Source organism: Triturus cristatus, chromosome 3_1, assembly GCF_964204655.1.
Source record: "Triturus cristatus chromosome 3_1, aTriCri1.1, whole genome shotgun sequence".
Taxonomy (NCBI): Eukaryota; Metazoa; Chordata; class Amphibia; order Caudata; family Salamandridae; genus Triturus; species Triturus cristatus.
The window spans coordinates 826,805,552-826,824,001 of NC_140583.1; the positions used below are offsets into that span (position 1 = coordinate 826,805,552).

The 18,450-nt window shown below is 49.2% G+C and overlaps 1 protein-coding gene across 2 annotated transcripts in view; it reads left to right on the top strand.

Moving 5' to 3' along the window:
• The window catches only part of SESTD1 (SEC14 and spectrin domain containing 1), a 422,952-nt gene that overhangs the window by 341,845 nt on the left and 62,657 nt on the right, over positions 1 to 18,450 (top strand). The window lies entirely within an intron of this gene.

The window sequence follows — 18,450 nt, forward strand, 5'->3', positions numbered from 1 at the left end:
TTGTCTAGGGTGTAATGTGTCACCTGACATCGGAGGAGCAGACCACTTGTCACAGATACCTGCCACTGCTTCTATTCATGGAAACAGAACGCAGGGATAGATATTAGGTGATGCGTTCCTCTGTAGCACACACAATGCTATGGACAACGAAGGAACAGGCCAGTTTTCTCCCGGCCTTATGCTGTTTCCCAGTTTAAGAATCTGGTGCAGGTGACTCCCTCATTGTGGTCTATAGAATTGGGCCACAGAGGAGCAGGTCACCAGCCCTGCGCCCAACAATGCTGCGGGCCACAGAGGTGCAAGTCCGCTAACACCCCTCCTGCACTCTATTGCCCAGTTGCAAACAGTGCTCAGAATCACTTGCAAGCTCATCAATTCTAATTTTCATTGTATTAGTCCTGTACACCCTTGGGCAAGGCAACAGGGCCCCTGGGGTATTCCTCCCATTGACCTTGGGTTAGGCTAGTATTGTGGGCTGTTTTTTACCCTCTCTTACCCTTAGGCAAAGGACCTAGGCAAATTTTCCTCCTCTGTGTCACTAGAAGTACTCCCTTGGTTGAACAGTCAGCCAAAAACAGGTGTGGCTAACTAGACCAGTATGCTGATGGTGGAACGATGGTATGCCCTATTTAAAGTGTGTGACACCACCTAAGTGTGGGGAAGGAAGCATGTCCTTTTGTTTTTATATTCCCTCACAAACCCTACTGGTGTCATGCTTCATCATCGGGACACCCCGACGCCTAGAAGTCAGGGTGGGCTCGACCGTTATTTCAGGGAGCAACTGGAGAAACTATTTCTCCAGTGCATAGGGAAATGTCACCTTCTAAAACTGTGGGGTTTAAACCATGCAGGGACTATCACAAACAGATGTGTGTGACGGACCCTAACAAAATCTGTGTGGAGTGTCTGGAGTAATATCATGACTCCAAGAATCGCGGTGACTGCGCCAAAATAAACTCAAAGGCGATATGGGAACATGAGGCCAAACTCTATGTCAAAAAGTGTCTCTTCACAGTCAAAAGGAAGTTTATGTTCCCGCGGCAGAGTGTTGTCAAATTGGCTTTGTCTGGTGTGCCTTGGATCCCCAAGGGTCCGTAGGTGCCTCCAGTCAGACTTCAGACGACTGGTCCGCCCTCGTTGTCGTCTGTGCCCATTGGACCCGTATCTGGTTTAGCACAACTCCAGTTCCAGTGCCATCTTCTGCACCAGTTCCACTTGCATCGATGTTGACTCTGAATGAGGTTGTACTGGCCATAGTGCTATCCGACTCAGAGCAGAATCTACCACAACTTCGGCCAAAAGCACCCGGTGTGACCGATGTGCAGCCACTTGGCATTCCCCTTGATTGTAATACTTATCCCTTGTCATAGGGCCCAGACCTTACATAATATTTTTGGCATAGATTTGGATAATCACAACTATGATAAGGGACACCATTATTTTCCCCAATATGATGAGGAAATCTGGCATGAAGAGCTTCAGTGTGGCCAGGCTCACCCTGCACTGCCCCCAAATCAACTCCATTAGTATAGTATCTAGGTGATGAAGATAGGTTGCGTGTAGATCCAGGGCCAGGTTGACGAGTTAATAGAAAAGGTGAGGGAGCACCACCATTTTGACCACCTGTATGTGCCCCGGAGTTTTGAGAGGCAGGGAGGTACAGAAGGCTATCTGTAATCAGAGGGCCTGCACTACCCTACCTACGTTGCCCTCTAGTAAATCAGTATGGCTATGATACTTATGGATGCCTTAGAATTTAAAGGTATGCATTGCCCACAGGATTTCTTTGTGTTAGAATTGTGGGTGATGGACCCTATGATAGCTAAAGCCACCTTCCTCACATTCAGGAAGCTTATGAACAATTCACCGGACCCACTGTGGCCCCTTAGAGTGGCATGGGAGGTTGATGTGGAGCGCTGGAGCAGGATGACGGGGCTGAGGCTCTCCAGGGTCCCCGGGAGGTAGTTGTCTGAGCCAGTTTCCGCCTTATCCATTTGCGTATCTTTCACAGATCCTACTCCTCAAGAACACTCATGTACAGACTGGGCAGCTGTGACTGGAGGCAATGCGACCAGGGGCTGTGGGGAGGTGCGCTCCTTTTTTCACATCCTGGAGGGAGGTTTCAAAAGTTATGGCTAAGGTCAAGGGGGTGGAAGTCACTGCGGTGCCATGGTGGGTCATCCTTTGTGGAACGGAGGAAGCAGAAGGGCCGAAGTACCCTGAAATATGGCTCAAGGTAGCAGCAAATGTAGCAAAATGGAACATTGCCTTGCTTTGGGTGCGAGCTGTCCACCAGGACTGGTGTAGTGGGAAAATTAATTAGACTGGTGTGGGGCTGAAAAAGTGGGATACAAGGGTAGAGGCTGCCCATGTAAGTGGGAAAAGTGTGGGACATGTGGATGTCATACAGGGTATTTTGAATGCACACCCTGGGGTAGTAGTTCTGAAAGTAAGAACATTTACACTGTTGACAAGACCATAGAGCAGGCATTCAGATTGCAATGTTGCCTGTACCCGGGATGGGTGGCCAATATATGGGCAATAGGGAGATGAACCCCTATACTCCGTCAACAGGAGCAAATGTTTTTGAGTAGGATTGATATGGAGTGGATGGTGTTGGCTGATCATTAATACGGCGTTTGGTGATGGGAGGACAGGGTGGGGACCTCGATTCTCCTTGCAGAGGGGTCTGACATCACAGAGAGACAGCACAGCTCAGTTTCGAGGGGCTATTGGAATGTGGGGATTAACGTGCGGTTCCTGTGACTGAAGTGTATACTGAGTAATTGACTCAATTGCTATACTGGCTGTACGATGAGCAAACTTTTTTAAAAAGATGTTTAAAAAAAAAAAAAAGAATGCCATGTTGTGAAGGTTTATTTCAGTGGCGTAACAAAAGTTGAGGGTGCCCCCCCTGCAAGGTACATGTAGGGCCCCCGCTCCAGATTTTATCCTGAGCTCTCAGGCCTGAGATCTGTGCTGAGGGGGCCTCCTGCACTGCGGGAACCTGGGTTCGCCACTGGTATATTTGCTAGTGCTTTGCGCGATCAAGTGGATTTTTGGGTATGGTACTAGTCGCTATGGCGGTCCCTGTTGGTTGTGAGGGATCGTTCCCCACCATTTGTAGTGAGTGGACACTCCAGGGCTGTAATCTTCCCTCCTATTCGAGGACCCAAACCGTTGTAGAACCACAACCGATCAAACAGAAAAATCCAAAGACGGAAGTAACAGGGGAAACCGAGAAATTGAACATAAACATTAACTGTAGAAAACCTGGTGTAAGAGCTGTTGCTGGGGAGTGGTGCAGTTGCGTGGGGTAACTTCTCAAACTCTGTTGGGTTTGTTTCGGCAACCTTTCATTTATATGCTTATGCTCTCAAGTGGAAAGTCATGGTAGGTTCTGTGATGGAGCTGAGTTTATGGCCCCAAGTGGAGGAAGGCACACAGCTGGACAGAGGCAGCTGCTGTTTGCCAAGTGATGATTCTGAAGTTAATAGGAAGTGCGGACATGGCATTCTGCACCCTTTCTGTCCGACGGGAGGGGGGAGGGAGGCCTCATCCATGAATCTTCGCTTTATTCGGAATCCACTACATCATCTGACATTTCAAGTTGGTCCCAGGCGGAGGTTATGTCTTGGGAGCCGCTGCAGTGGTGATGGCCACCTCATGCTCCACCTGTGTCTTTGACTGCCAGAGGGCTGATTTTGATGGACCTGTGTGGGATCTTCCTGAGCGGGGTCTCCGGTTTCGTTGGGGCCCCACTGAGCCCCCATGCTTCCTGCTCTGTTTGGTAGAGGAGATCCCCTCATTGGTTCAGCCCTTTCCACGCCTCCGGGTCTGTAAATAAGTGGTGGCGCTGATCTGTCAGCACCTTTAGCTTCGAGGGTAACAGCAGGGCATATTTTAAAAGAGGTTCATGCTGTTTTTTCTTTAGGCCCAGGAAGGCAGCTCTCTTCCATTGTACTGCCAGCATGTAATCTGGGATTGTCATGATTTTGTTGTTTTCCATTGTCAGGGCGGGACCAATGTGGGTTGCTTGGAGGATCGCTTCACGATCACCATAGTTAATTATCTTGGCAACTATCCGTTGCAGGTGGGTTCCAGGGGGTCTCTTGGCAGGGACCCTGTGGGCTACTTCAACTACGAACATTGGAGACAGGCTTGCAGGCACCCCGGTAGATCGCAGCCAGTTTTCTATGAACAGCGTGGCGTTTGTTCCCTCCAGGCTTCTGCCCCCAGCTTCTTCAGCCTCTCGCTCCAGGACCTAGAGATGCTTCTGAAGCTTTTCAAGGGTCTTCTCCACGAAAGCCATTTGTGGCAGCAGGGTACGGAGTGTCTTCATTTGTTTTGATCCTGGCTTATTGATCTTTGTGGAGCGGAGTGATGTCTACTGACAATGTGTTGATTTTCACTTCTTGCATTGTGCGTATGTCCCTAATGGTCACCAGTATTTTGTCTAATTTGTCTGGAGTTGTTGCACTTTCAGAGGCCTTTAAGGATCCAGAGAGCTTCCTCTAGATTAGTCTTTTGCATGTAGTTCCCCTTGGGCCTCGCTTGAGGGCCCCGGAGTAGCTTTCACAGTTCTGTTCCTTCCCATGGAAGCCGGGTAGGGCCACCCCGTATCCTGGCCCATCCTAATCCTGGAGGGGGACAGTCCTCAACAAGGCCACAGAGCACCGGTCACTGTCGTCTGCTAGGGAAAAAGGGCCTTGCCCCACCACTGAAGTGCGTCATGTCCACAGGCCACTTTGGCCTAGCATTCCACAAGGTCTGATCCGCTCTGCGGCAGCCTGGGCCATCCAGGCTGGTGTACATTCACCCCTGCTGTCATCATTTTCTGGAGGGTATCTGCCCCCCACCTCACACATGACCGCCCGCAGCACCTTCACACCCGCTGATGTAGCTCAAGGAGGTCCAAAAGGATGTCTGTTGGGGGCAGGCGTATGCAGCTTACCTTAGGGCCAGATCCAGAAGGGGGCAGGATGGCCCCTTTGCAATACTCAGAGTTTCAACAGGGGTCCCGTTCCCCCTGCCCCAGCCCCGCTCAACTGGTCTTCTGGTTGATGGAGCAGCCCCTCCCTACAGTTGCTGCATCTCACGACCGAAGAGAGGCGATTAGGAGGCCTGTGGCCGCCGCTTTCTGAAGACCCCGTTAGGCCTGCAGCCCTGCACGCTCTGGGCTGCTCCTCCAGTCGCAGTAGCAGTGTGCTCTTCCCGCGTCCCCAGGAGCCCTGGGGGGCCTCCACTTTCCTTTGGGTGCTGCAGCCGGGGAGTCTCTGCGGTCCAGCCGCACGACTGGGATCTGGTTAAACAGGTCCCATGCCTGATTAAGGTGGATGAAGACTGGATGTGTCAGAAGCGTTCTCACAGCTTGTCTGCCATGTTTGGGATTTGAATTCCCCACCCTCCATTCTCCCCCGGCACTCTGTTCCTACGTTCACAAAGCACTATTGCCTTGGCAGTCAGGTCCGTTCACAGGGGCTCTTTGCCTGTGGAGTCCTGCAGGACTTTTTGGTCTGAGCCAGTTCACTCATCCAACACCTTGGGAGGTACTACTAGGGTACCCATTGTCAAGGTGAGAAATCTTCGAATACAAGTATCCTTCAAAAGAACAAGTTATTTAACTTTGGGAACAATCTTTTTGCTGGTGCTTTATCTAACCGCAGATTCTTCTCTGACAATCCCCATTCTCTGAACTAGACTCTTCCATCTTTTTAAGGTCCCAGTCTAGAGATCTGCTCACAGGTCATACCAAACTACTGATGACATCAGAGCGAATGCGGGGTGCTCGTCACTTCCCGAGTGGAACGACATTGAGTACGGTCGCACGTCACTACCTGTCGGTACTTAGGAGAACTGCTATAAAGGTTTCAGGATCCAGTCTGATGGCTGGGGTATATTCACAAAGTGAGGAATCTGTGGTTAGACAGTGTCCGCCAGAAAGATTGTTATAGAAGGTAAGTAACTCATTCTTTGTAGCCAAAATGTCCACTACCAATATATAATGTTAGGTTATTAAAAACTTCTAAAGTGCACGTTTACCAAAGGTTTCATGGTGCTGGAGGACAGGGAGATGGCTTAATCATAGGCTTGTTAGAGCCATTTTTTTGTAGAGTTCTGAATTGCTCGTAAGAGGTTGCTTCTCTTATGTTGGCTGGAAAAGAGTTCCAAATGCTGGGGACCAACACAAGAAACCTAGCTCTCCTTAGCCTCTTCCTGAAGAATATGGGCACTTCTAGGAGATTGATATGGGCTGATCTAAGGTTGCGCCTGCGGTTGTAGTTCACTATTCTAGAGGACACAAAGAAGGGGCTTTTACTCTGTCGGCCTGTTTTAAACCGTGTTCTTTGAGCAGTTGGAAGCTAATGCAGTGTTCGAGGCATATGAGCTGCAGGTTACACACTATGCATAGATCGCCATCTGGTGTTGGGCCCGGATGTTTGCATTTGTTTTTGTCCTGGAAAGTCACGAGGTATGTGACTCCTCCTTAGGATCATAGTGCACATGGGCATCAGCTCCATCCTCAGATTGTTTTTTTCCGCCATCTGGCTCGGATGTGTTTCTCGCGCTCCAGTGAACCGTTACCGTTTTTTTCTTTTGACGCTCAATCCCCCCCTTTTCAACGGTATTGTCTCGATTGCGTTTTCCCAATCCACGCAACTCCCAACTTCGAAGTCTTCGATTCCGGACGTCGACGAAGGCCTTCAGGCCTACCTGGGCCTTATCGTCTGGCTCATGGAAAGGACGCCATTCAAAAAGTGTCCTCGATGTGGGTCGAAGTTTCCCCACACCAATCTGCATGAGGTGTGCAACCTCTGCCTCTCACCGGAGCACGAGGCCAGAGACTGTCCAGCTTGTGCCTCCTTCCGCTCCAAGAAGACGATTCGGGACCAATGAGCTAGAAGAACCATGGCTCGATCGTAGTCTTCGATCCCCGATGACATCTTCCAAGAGTGCATCGATGTGCCAGAGCAGGGGCGGGTCGATGAAGGCCTCGTCAGTGCCTCTGAAGCCGATGACTCCAATGTCGAGGACATCACTCCAGCACAGAGGGTCGTGAGTACAGACGTCGACCCCGACCCCAACCCGCCCTCGACACCATCAAAAAAGGCTTCGGTCACACCTTCGCGCCCAGGTGCACACCGAGAGACTGCTTCCCATGCCTCGCCTCCGGGCCCGGTAAAGAAGCCTACTAAGCCTTCAAGTGACTCGGGCTCGAGTCAGCCTACACTCGGTGCCGAAAAACATACAAAGGCACCGAAAAAGAAGCAGTCCTCTTCCTCATCCATGCCGAGCGCTGCTTCGACATCCAAGCACTCTGCGACGATGACTGGCACTGGCTCCTCGACACCGACAACACACTCGGAGCCGACAAAAAAACTGGCACCAAAGGGCCCGACTCCCATGCTTCGAAGCCGAAAAAGACCTCTGAACCGAGAAAACAGGTTCTATCGGCCAAAGACACTGCAAAACCGCACGGTTCCAAACCCAGAACCGCTACCGAATGGGCGCCGAACAAGCCTACGGCACCAACACCATTGGCACCGAAGGATATGCCCCCCACAGAAGAACTGTTTCGCCCAGATCCTACCCAAAAAACTCTTGTAAAGGATCCTAAGACTGGTCACTTGATGCTTAGCTTCAAGAAGCGACCACTAGATACGCCAGCACTGGCTCCACCACCTAAAAAGAGAGATTTTGCTACCTCTCCATTAAGGATACCTTCTCCTCTTCCTCCTCCTCCTCCACCACCACACCGCTCTCCTACATCATCCCCTACTCCAGTAGATGATGATGATGACACCTCTTATGATGCAGGGGGGGTGCGGACGATCAACCACTAGGGGACCCTACTCCTACTGGCTCCCCAGACCCCTGGGATGATTATAGCATCCCAGACGTCCCTAACATCCCACAAGATGACATCTACCCCTCCAGTCCTTTCCCCCCCCCCGGCCCCCCCCCCAGAGGACACTATGGGCTTTAACCAGCTCTTAAACAGAGATGCCCACTACCACGGGGTTGATCTACACACAGACCCCGTGAAGGAGGATTTTCTCATGGACACTTTTGACACTACACAAAAGTCCACCTCAATTTTACCCATGCTTAAGGGGGTCATTAAGCACGCACCAGAGGTCTTTAAAGACCCGGTCAGGGCTCGAGTCATCAACCCTAGAATCGAAAAAAAGTATAAGGCCGCCCCTACTGATCCAGCCTACATTAAAGGCCCCGCACCACTAGACTCCCTTGTAGTCCCCAATGCGAGAAAAAGAGCCAATTCCCAATCATCAGGTGAAGCACCACCACCAGATAAAGAGTCTAAACTCCTGGACGCCTCTGGCAAACGAACGGCATCACAGGCAGGAAACATATGGCGCATTGCCAATACTCAAGCGCTGTTAGTTAGGTATGACAGGGCACATTATGATGAGCTTGAGTCCATAATGCAGCACCTCCTAGACAAGTATAAAAATAGGGTCAATGAACTTATACAAGAAGGTAAAACCATTACTAACACCTCCGTCCATTGTGCCTTAGATGTAGCAGATACCGCCTCAAGGGCAATAAACACCAGTGTCCTCTTGCGTAGGCATGCCTGGCTACGCATTTCAGGGTTCAAACCTGAAGTCCAGAGTTCCATACTCAATCAGCCATTCGATGAGCAACACCTATTTGGCCCTAATGTTGACGTAGCCCTTGAAAAACTGAAGAAGGATACAGACACAGCCAAATCCATGGGAGCCTTGCAGTCGCAAGCTCCAAGACGTTCCTTTCGTCGCTCATCCTTCAGAAGCACCACCAGAGGCTTCTCCTCGGATAGCCCCTCCACTTCTTACAAAGCTCCCACCCAGTCCACCTTTACTAGAGGTTACCAAAGAGGTGGTTACAGGGGGAACAACAACAAAGGCAGAGGCAAAACCAACAACTCCCGCTCTGCCTCCACCCCCACCCAATGACTTCCCTCCACTCACCCCAGAGCACTCCACTCCAGTCGGGGAAAGAATCCAACAATTCCTTCCTGTCTGGACCAACATTACTTCAGACAGGTGGGTGCAACAGATAATTCAATCAGGCTACTGTCTCGAACTAACATCTACCCCCAAACATACCACCCAAACAGGGTCCAATGTCACAACAACATTTATTACTGCTAAAGCAGGAGGTAATCTCCCTCCTACAAAAAAGTGCAATAGAACCAGTTCCCCTGCACCAACAAAACCAGGGAGTTTACTCACTGTATTTTCTCATACCAAAAAAGGACGGCTCTTTAAGGCCTATTCTAGACCTCAGACCCCTAAACCTATACAAACACTAAGACCATTTCAACATGGTCACACTCCAGCAGGTCCTTCCTCTGCTTTCACAGGGCGACTTCCTTGCTACCCTAGACCTCAAGGATGCCTATTTCCACTTTCCTATTCACACCGCTCACAGGAAGTATCTCAGATTTGTAGTGGACGGTCAGCACTATCAATTCAAAGTACTCTCATTCGGAGTCACAACAGCACCACAAGTGTTTACCAAGTGCCTAGCAGTGGTGGCAGCACACCTAAGAAGACAGCATATCCACGTCTTCCCATATCAGGACGACTGGCTCATAAAAGCCAGCTCGTACAACCAGTGTGTACGACACACTCACGCCACTATGCAAGAACTTGACGACCTGGGGATTACAGTAAACCACGCCAAGTCCCATCTGCAACCGTCCCACACACAACAATACCACGGTGCCACAATAGACACCGCAAGGGCGCTAGACTATCCCAGTCCGGCCAGGATAGCAAGCATGCAGGCTCTTCTCACCAAATTCCAACTGCAACCCAATCTTCCAGCTTGAGTGTTCATGCAACTCATAGGGATGATGGCCTCTTGCATATTCATAGTGCCTCGTGCAAGACTCCAGATGCATCCTCTCCAGGTGTGCTTAGCACTCCAATGGAACCAGGCTCAAGGTCAGTTAACAGATCTGGTGTTGGTAGACGGTCGTACTCATCTCTCTGCAGTGGTGGAACACCAAAAACCTTTCCAAAGGGCGACCGTTCCTGGAGCCGGTTCCTCAAATAGTTATGACAGCGGATGCATCGCTCTCTGACTGGGTAGCTCACCTACTACATCACACCATGCAGGGCACATGGATACCTCAACAAAAGTTACTCCACATCAACCACCTGGAGTTACTAGCCATATTCCTAGCCTTAAAAGAATTTCAAAAACACATATCAGGCAAGGCTGTCTTAGTCCGCACGGACAACATGACAGCCATGTACTACATACAAAAACAAGGCGGGACACACTCTCTGCAGCTCTCTCAGCTAGCACAGAACATATGGAGGTGGGCTATACCTCAGAACATTTTTCTCCTAGCCCAACATGTCCCAGGAGTCCAAAACACCATAGCCGATCTGTTGAGCCATCAAACACAAGAGATCCACGAGTGGGAACTTCATCCACAAGTTCTTCAACCGTTTTTTCAAATGTGGGGACAACCACAGATAGACCTCTTCGCCACCCACGAAAACGCCAAATGCCCAAGCTTCGCCACCAGATATCCACACCCATTGTCCAAAGGCAATGCGATATGGATGAACTGGTCAGGCAGATTTGCGTACACTTTTCCGCCTCTCCCACTCATTCCACTAGTGGTGCGCAAACTACAGCAACATTCCTTAACTCTCATCCTAGTTGCTCCAACTTGGGCCAGACAGCCGTGGTACACCACATTGCTGGAACTCTCCGTAGTTCCGCACCAGAAGTTACACCTCTCTCCATGCCTCCTAACCCAGAACCATGGAGAGATCAGATACCCGGACCCAGCTCAGCTCAACCTGGCCATCTGGCTCCTGAGGTCCTAGAATTCGGTTACCTTAACCTTCCCCCTGACTGTATGAACGTCATTAAAGAAGCTAGACGGCCTACCACTAGAGCATGCTATGCAGCCAAGTGGAAACGTTTTGTAATATATTGTCATAACAACAACACCAATCCCCTAGATGTGTCTATCCAACACATCATAGGCTACTTACTACACCTCCAAAGATGCAACTTAGCCTACACGTCTATTAGACTGTATCTTGCGGCCATAGCAGCATATTTACAAAATAGACCACATCTATCACTTTTCAGAGTACCTGCCATAAAAACATTTATGGAGGGTCTCAAAAGAATAATTCCCCCCAGAGTACCACCTTCACCTGTGTGGAATTTAAACATCGTTCTCACAAGACTAATGGGGCCTCCATTTGAACCTCTACATAAATGTGAGCTACAATTCTTAACATGGAAAACTGCTTTCCTAGTAGCCATTACTTCTCTACAAAGAGTTGGAGAACTACAAGCACTAACCATTCAGGAACCGTTTCTGCAGATGCATCATAATAAGGTTGTTCTCCGAACTAATCCTAAATTCCTTCCTAAAGTCATTTCTCCCTTCCACCTCAATCAATTTGTGGAGCTGCCCGTATTCTTCTCGCAGCCACAAACAGTCGAAGAAAGAGCTCTTCACACCTTAGATGTCAAAAGAGCATTGCTTAATTACATCGAGAGAACACAACTCTTTCGTAAGATCAAACAACTATTCGTGTCTTTCTCACCACCACACAAGGGCAACCCCATATCAAAATCTGGGATAGCTAGGTGGATTGTTAAATGCATACAAATTTGCTACCACAAAGCAAAACGTACATTATCTGTTCCTCCTAAAGCCCACTCTACACAAAAGATAGGGGCTTCAATGGCATTTTTAGGGAACATTCCCTTAGATGATATTTGCAGAGCAGCTACATGGTCTACACCGCACACATTCACACAACACTATTGTGTAGATGTGCAAAATATACAACAAGCTAGTGTGGGCCAGGCTGTACTCAAAACACTATTTCAAACTACTGCAACAGATACTGGTGGTCGCCGCTAGGAGCGAGTACTGCTATACAATCTATGCATAGTGTGTAATCTGCAGCTTATATGCCTCGAACGGGAAATGCTACTTACCAGTGTGCATCTGTTCTTGGCAAGTAGAGCTGTAGATCTACACACCCCCACCCGCCTACCTTTATCTGTTCCAGTATTATCTTATTTAGATACAGCATACATGGGCATCTTTCCTGTTTCGTGACTTCCAAAAGACTTTCCAGGACAAAAACAAGTGCAAACATCCGGGCCCAACACCAGATGGCGATCTATGCATAGTGTGTAGATCTGCAGCTCTACATGCCAAGAACAGATGCATACTGGTAAGTAGCATTTCCCTTCTTTAATAGGGGTGTAGTAGGACAATATCTAGGTTGTTGATAGACCAATCTAGCTGCATGATTCTGAAACACCTGCAGTCTTTGATTCAGACCCTTAGGGAGGCCGAGGTACAGGGCGTTAGCATAGTCATTGCGGGACGTCTATAGTGCAAGTACAATCTGGATGATGGCTTCAATTGAGAAAGTTTTCTGGGTTTTTTTGTGGAGCTGAAAGAAGCAGGTAGAGGTCACTGATGAAATCTGAGGTTTCATTGACCAATCTTCATCGATAAGTATACCGAGGCTCTTGCCCACCTTCTTAGGAGTGTGGGATAAAGAGGATCCCTGAGGCACTCTACAACTGAGCTTAACCCTAGAGGAGCAGAAGGAGGAAAAGAAGGCTCGATTGTGAGTGATCCAATAAGAAGGCAGCCGCTCAGGCCCGTGGCCCTGACACAGTCGAGAAGAATGTCATAATCCTCTGTGTTGAAGGCCGCCAAGAGATCCAGAAGGACTAACGCCTGTGGCTGCCCTTTGTCCGCCTCCTCTCTTATGTCATCTACTACGGAAAGAATTGCAGATTCCTTGAGGTGATAGATCCGGAAACTCGGTTGATGAGAGTCTAGATAAGATGAGCTTTCAATGAAAGAGCAAAAATGATGAGCGATGTGAGCTTCCAGGATCTTGGCTCGGTAGGCAAAGAGAGAAATTGGGCAGTAATTCTTTCAAATAAAAGGGTCGTCTCCCACCTTTTTCAAGAGAGGTAGAACCACTGCTTCCTTAAAACCAATAGGAATGACATCCTGGCTCAGGGATAGGTTTAGAAAAGCCATTATTGGGAGATCCAGATTTAACCTTCATTAGCAGCTTTGTCTTCCAAAGGAGGGGGGCTGACGCAGGGTGCTAGAATGTATACTGTCCTTAATTGTCCTGATCTTTTCGATGAAGAAAAAATTCAATTCATCTCATAGACCTTGCGTAGGAGTCACCGGGACGTTTAGGCAGTTAGAGTTGGACAATTCTGAGACTATTTAAAAAATCAATGTACTTTTGTTTTCTGTATTTAAAATCATGTTCGAAAAATAGGTAGATTTGGCCTCCCAGATTAGTTTCTAATGAGATTTAACGGCAAAAGGAATTTAGCCGTTCTTCAATGTCATATGCTTTATGCCATTTGCGCTCTGACTTGCGTAAAATAATCTTGGCACCTTTAAGCTAGTTTGTAAACCATTTAGATGCCTCATGGTGGCAGATCAGTCACGTCTTGCACAGAGGAGCATGTAAATCGTTCACCCCTCTGAACCAGTTCGTCACTACCCCCTCAAGCTTCTCCAGGTCCTCGCTTTGGCTGGGGAGGGACAGTGCCAGAGAGTTGCAGAGGGCAGTAAGATCTACATGTTTCAAGTTCCTGGGCCAGGACACTGGGAGGGTTTTCTACATGGGAGAATGTCCAAACTAATTTTAGTTAAATTATGATCTCACCAGCAGCATGGAATAAACTGAAGATTTGAAATGTGGAGGTTCAAAGACCAAATTTGATCTAGCATATGGCCATTAACATGGATGGCCATAGACACCTGTTGAGAAACGTTCAGGCTATACCGCTACTCAATCAGATTGGATGATATGGGGCCTTCACTGGGGTCATTTACCCATAGATTAAATTCTCCAACCAATAATATTTTTGCAAAGTCAATGGCCAGAGCTGACACTGCATCGGTCGAAATTGCAGCATATGCGCCCCGAGCTCTAACTGACTCAGCCTGTGCCAGCCCTGATTGGGTTACCAACTTAGCCAATGAAAATGGCCCCCAGCGCGTCTTAACAGTGAGCGAAAAGAACCTAATAGAGTTTGCCCACAAAGCTAAAATGCTGCCATTAATAGGTTAAAACATTTACAAGCAGTTTGAAGTTTGTGGCAAACACAAATCTGAAAGAGACACGTTAGTGATAGATTCCTTACCTTAGAATATCCTCAGGCGTCAGACTGGATCCGGAAAGTTTTTTGTGGCAGTACCCCTGAGCGTCAGTAGGTGGCGTTGTGCGGCTCCGCATCCGTCACTGGCGTCGTAAGCGGCGAGATGACGTCACAGAGACTACTTAGGCGCCACCCATGCGCGTTGACGTCGGTTTTCTTTTTCTGCGCCAGCAAGCTCAGATCCGGATAGAGCACGTACCTTAGTCACTTTTTGACTACTCTTTTGAGACTTTTTGTCTCCCCTTTTTAGGTCTCGCGCCTAGCGATGCAGTGTGCGGCACTGCTCGCGCAGCGAGAGTCCTTTTGTTCGGGATTTTAAAACAGTGCCTGGAATCGCACACGCTAGTGCGTGTGCTTTTCCTTTTGGCTTCCACGATTGGCCTTTGCGTGCGTGTTTTATCCAAAGACGGCACGCATTGCTCCGCCCATGGCATATTGGTGTCTATTACTCGCACCAAAGGCCATGTGGCTTCAATTATCGTTCCCAGACACAGGCGTGATAATTGAAACCACATGTTCGCTGTGGGACGCGCGCGCGCACCACTCGCGGGCGTTTTTTTTTTTACTTGTTTTAATTAGCTTGTGCTTGTCCTTCTTTGTCGTCCTGTGACTTTATGATTCTTGTGGGTTTTTTTTTCATAAATGCCTGTCCCCAAACTGGTAGCCTCCATCGGTCAAAATAAGTACTGCCGCCACTCTAGAAACATTAGATATGCGGCAGCAGCAACAGACCGGAGAGGCGTCCAGCTCAAGAACTTTGTTTCACCCAAAAAACAAGAAAGCTAGCAAAACGTCCATAAAGGTAATATTTTGATCGAAGAGACCTTCCATGTAGCTAGAAAGCAGAGCACGCTTACGCATCCAGCGCCTCATGAGGCATAATCTCTCTAGCAGGCGCTTTCACTGTATTAAGAAAATGACCGCTAAAGTAGACCAAAATGTGTAAAAGTAAAAATCACACCAAGAAGAATTTGTAATTACCCACATATGCACATTTTCCTACAACAGAAGACAGCAGTGCACACGGTTCCCTTCCAATGTTGCGGGAGGAGCTAATTTTAGTTATTGTTAAATATAAGGTGTTTTGACATCATATGAGAATAACCGGGGCAGGTATCAACACTACACGGCTTCAAGGGACAAGAACTGCCATGAGGTCAGGGGATGGACTATGAGGCAATGGTTGTGTCCTGGGGCAGTTTGCAGACACCTTGAGCGGAGGGGCTGCCATATCCTCTTTGATCCCATCCTGCACATAATCGGGTGTGCCAGACGAGGCATTCTTACTAACGGCTCCCGACACATGTCTCTTTCACCCCGAAAGCGATCCTGTCATAGCTATTACAGTCACGGCAGGATCACAGCAGACATCTTTCACATCAGAGCCTACCACCGACAAGAAAGCCACGATTAAAGTGACAGGATAGTTTTGAGTTGGGGAGGTGGCGGGGATCCTTAGAGGCGGACAGCCCACCAACATAGCCTCATGGTACTGAACGTTGCTGATCACGGAGACACCGGGAGTGGGCAGGCGCTTTAAACCCATCTCTAATTGGAATAGCTTTGCGATTTGAGTCGGAGTCATAGCACCATTTACAGCGCTTGGTTGAAAGGGTGTCTGTTATTCCAATTTGGTCTACAGGGGACATGTTAGAGGTGCTGTGTAAATATTTGTCACTGTACATACGCAGTAACTGTTATGTGCTGGGGAAGGTATTTCCTGTAATGTTAAAATGCTGACCTAATTTATCTGTTCAGTAAAAATACCCCGTGGTTGGTGAATAGTTTTAATTTGGGGTAGCTGCAAGTGTAGCTGATATTGACTAAAATTGGCTGCATGTACAATGAGGGGCAGATCACCTGAATGTCGGTTGTTGCAGTAGTTCCTTTCACCAACAAGCATTTGCAATGCAATAGGTCTCGCATTTACGCCAGTTTAAGCTATTGGCATTGTAAATGACAATACCTTTTATGTAGGTTTTAAAAACCAAAACTCAAATAAAAGGTATAGTCATTTACAATGCCTATAGTTCAAACTCACGTAAATACGAGACCTATTGCATTGCAAATGCTTGTGTAATAGGTGACAGATACTGGGTACATAGAATCTTGGCTTAGCCTTGCAATTTATACATTTTTTCTTTTTTGGTCAGCCGACGCATGAAAGTCCATGAGACTTTTTTGCTAGAACCAACAATCATGAGCGAAAGCTATGCAGTAGCATAAGCGTGATGAAAACAGGAAATTATGTACGTTACAAGTAGCCCAGGAGATGGTATCTATACAAGATTACAATCATATAATAAAAAATTAGCATGGTCTAGTTTCATGTCCTCTTTATATTTAGATATGTTGCTGACAAAATGTAATATGTGGTGGAGAAGATCAGTGTCAATGCATATTCAGTGCTTGTTTACCTCGATGACGCCCCTTTGGCTTTTGCTTCCACAATGCTATTCTTTGATTTAATAGAACGGGTTTAATTTATTGCCTTTCATGGAACGTGACAAAGGACTTAGTCTTCTCAGAACACTTTAGAAAAGATTGGTTCTGACATACTGACAAATTCACTAGCAGTTTTAGAAGAAGCATTTGCAATGCAATAGGTCTTGCATTACTGAATGTTTGAGCTATTGGTGTTGCATTATTATTAGCAATGCCAATAGCTCAAACTTTAGTAATGCGAGACCTATTGCATTGCAAATGCTTGTTTCTCCTGGTGCACGTAGGGATGCCTGGCTTTGTCTTGTGGGGCCTGCCGTTGCAACATGTCGGTGGCGGATCCCCATGATGTTTGCCTCTACTGGCTGGAGACCGAGCATGACTCCCGGTCCTGCAAGGACTGTCGAGCCATGGCCCCGAAGGCCTTGAGGGAGCGGCGCCGGAAGCTGCTGGAGGTCCGGCACTCGCCCCAACGCCGCTTCAGGTCCAGGGACCATTCCCGGGACCGCTCGTGGGGCCGCAGTCGTCGCTCCTCGGGCTCCAAGTCTTCGCCCTCGGATTCCAGTAAGCGACGACATAAAAAGAAGTGTGTTCGCTCTCCGACATCGGTCCTCGTATGCGGATGAGGGGGACAGGGGTTCTGCCCCTGCGGCTCCCTTGGAGCCTGGGAGTCCCGCAGCCTACCCGCCTTACCCGGGTCCGTCGGCGACTCCTGAACAGGTGCAAGAGTTTCTTGCCACCATGGACCGCCTTTTTAGGCCTCAGTCTCCCGCTGGCGGGCCTTCGGGCCCCGCGGTCCCGTGTCCAGATGCTGTTGGCCCGTTGGCGCCGCCGGCAGATCCAGCTTCGGCGCCACAGCATCCTACGCCGTTGGCTCCGGCGCTGCAGTGGGTGCCGTTCATTCCACACTTGCCCCGGTTCCAGGACCATTTCGTTCCTACCTGGGATCCGCATTGGGAGACGGCGCTGTTCACGGCGCCGTTTCCAACTCCGTATGTCCCTTCTCCGTCTCTGCTGCCGCGACCGGTTTCTTCTGCAACAGAGGTGGAGGATGACTGGGAGGGGTCCAAGGACCCTCTTGCCCGTCAATGTGACTCCGAGCAGGACTGGGTGGACGATCTGGACAACGCCGGTGACCTCGATGTCTCTTCTGACCTGGGGTTTGCCTCTCCCCCACCTACGATGGAGGAGGGCGCTTCCTACACAATGGTGCTCCGTCGGGCTGCTGAGGTCCTCAACTTCGATCTTCCTACAGTGGCCCTCAAAACTAACCTCCTCACTGAGGTGCTCCAGACGGTGTCTACTTCGTCGGAGCCACTGCTTCCCTTCAATGACACCCTCACCGACGTCCTGTTAGGCACTTGGTCGTGACAGGCCACGGGGACCCCTGTGGATAAGAATGTCGCCAGGCGTCGCCGCCCGGCGCCTGGTGACCCTGCGTTTCTGACCACTCATCCCACGCCTGAGAGTCTGGTCATCCAGGTCTCGACGTTGCAGAGTGCTTTTCCAACGGCTCCGCCGGATAAGGACTCTAGGAAGCTGGAACAGTTCGGTAAGCGGTTGTTCTCTTCGGCCAGCTTGGGGCTGCGGTCGGTGAACACTGCCTGCTTGTTGGGCCGCTATTCCCATGCGGTGTGGGATACCGTTGCTCAGGTGTTGCCTCAGTGTCCTGAGGAGGTCCACGCTCTACTTTCCCGGGCGGTTGCTGAGGGTACGGATGCGGCCAAGTTCGCCATTCGGTGTGGTTTGGACATCACTGACTCGTTGGGCAGGGCGATTTCTACGACTGTGGCGCTG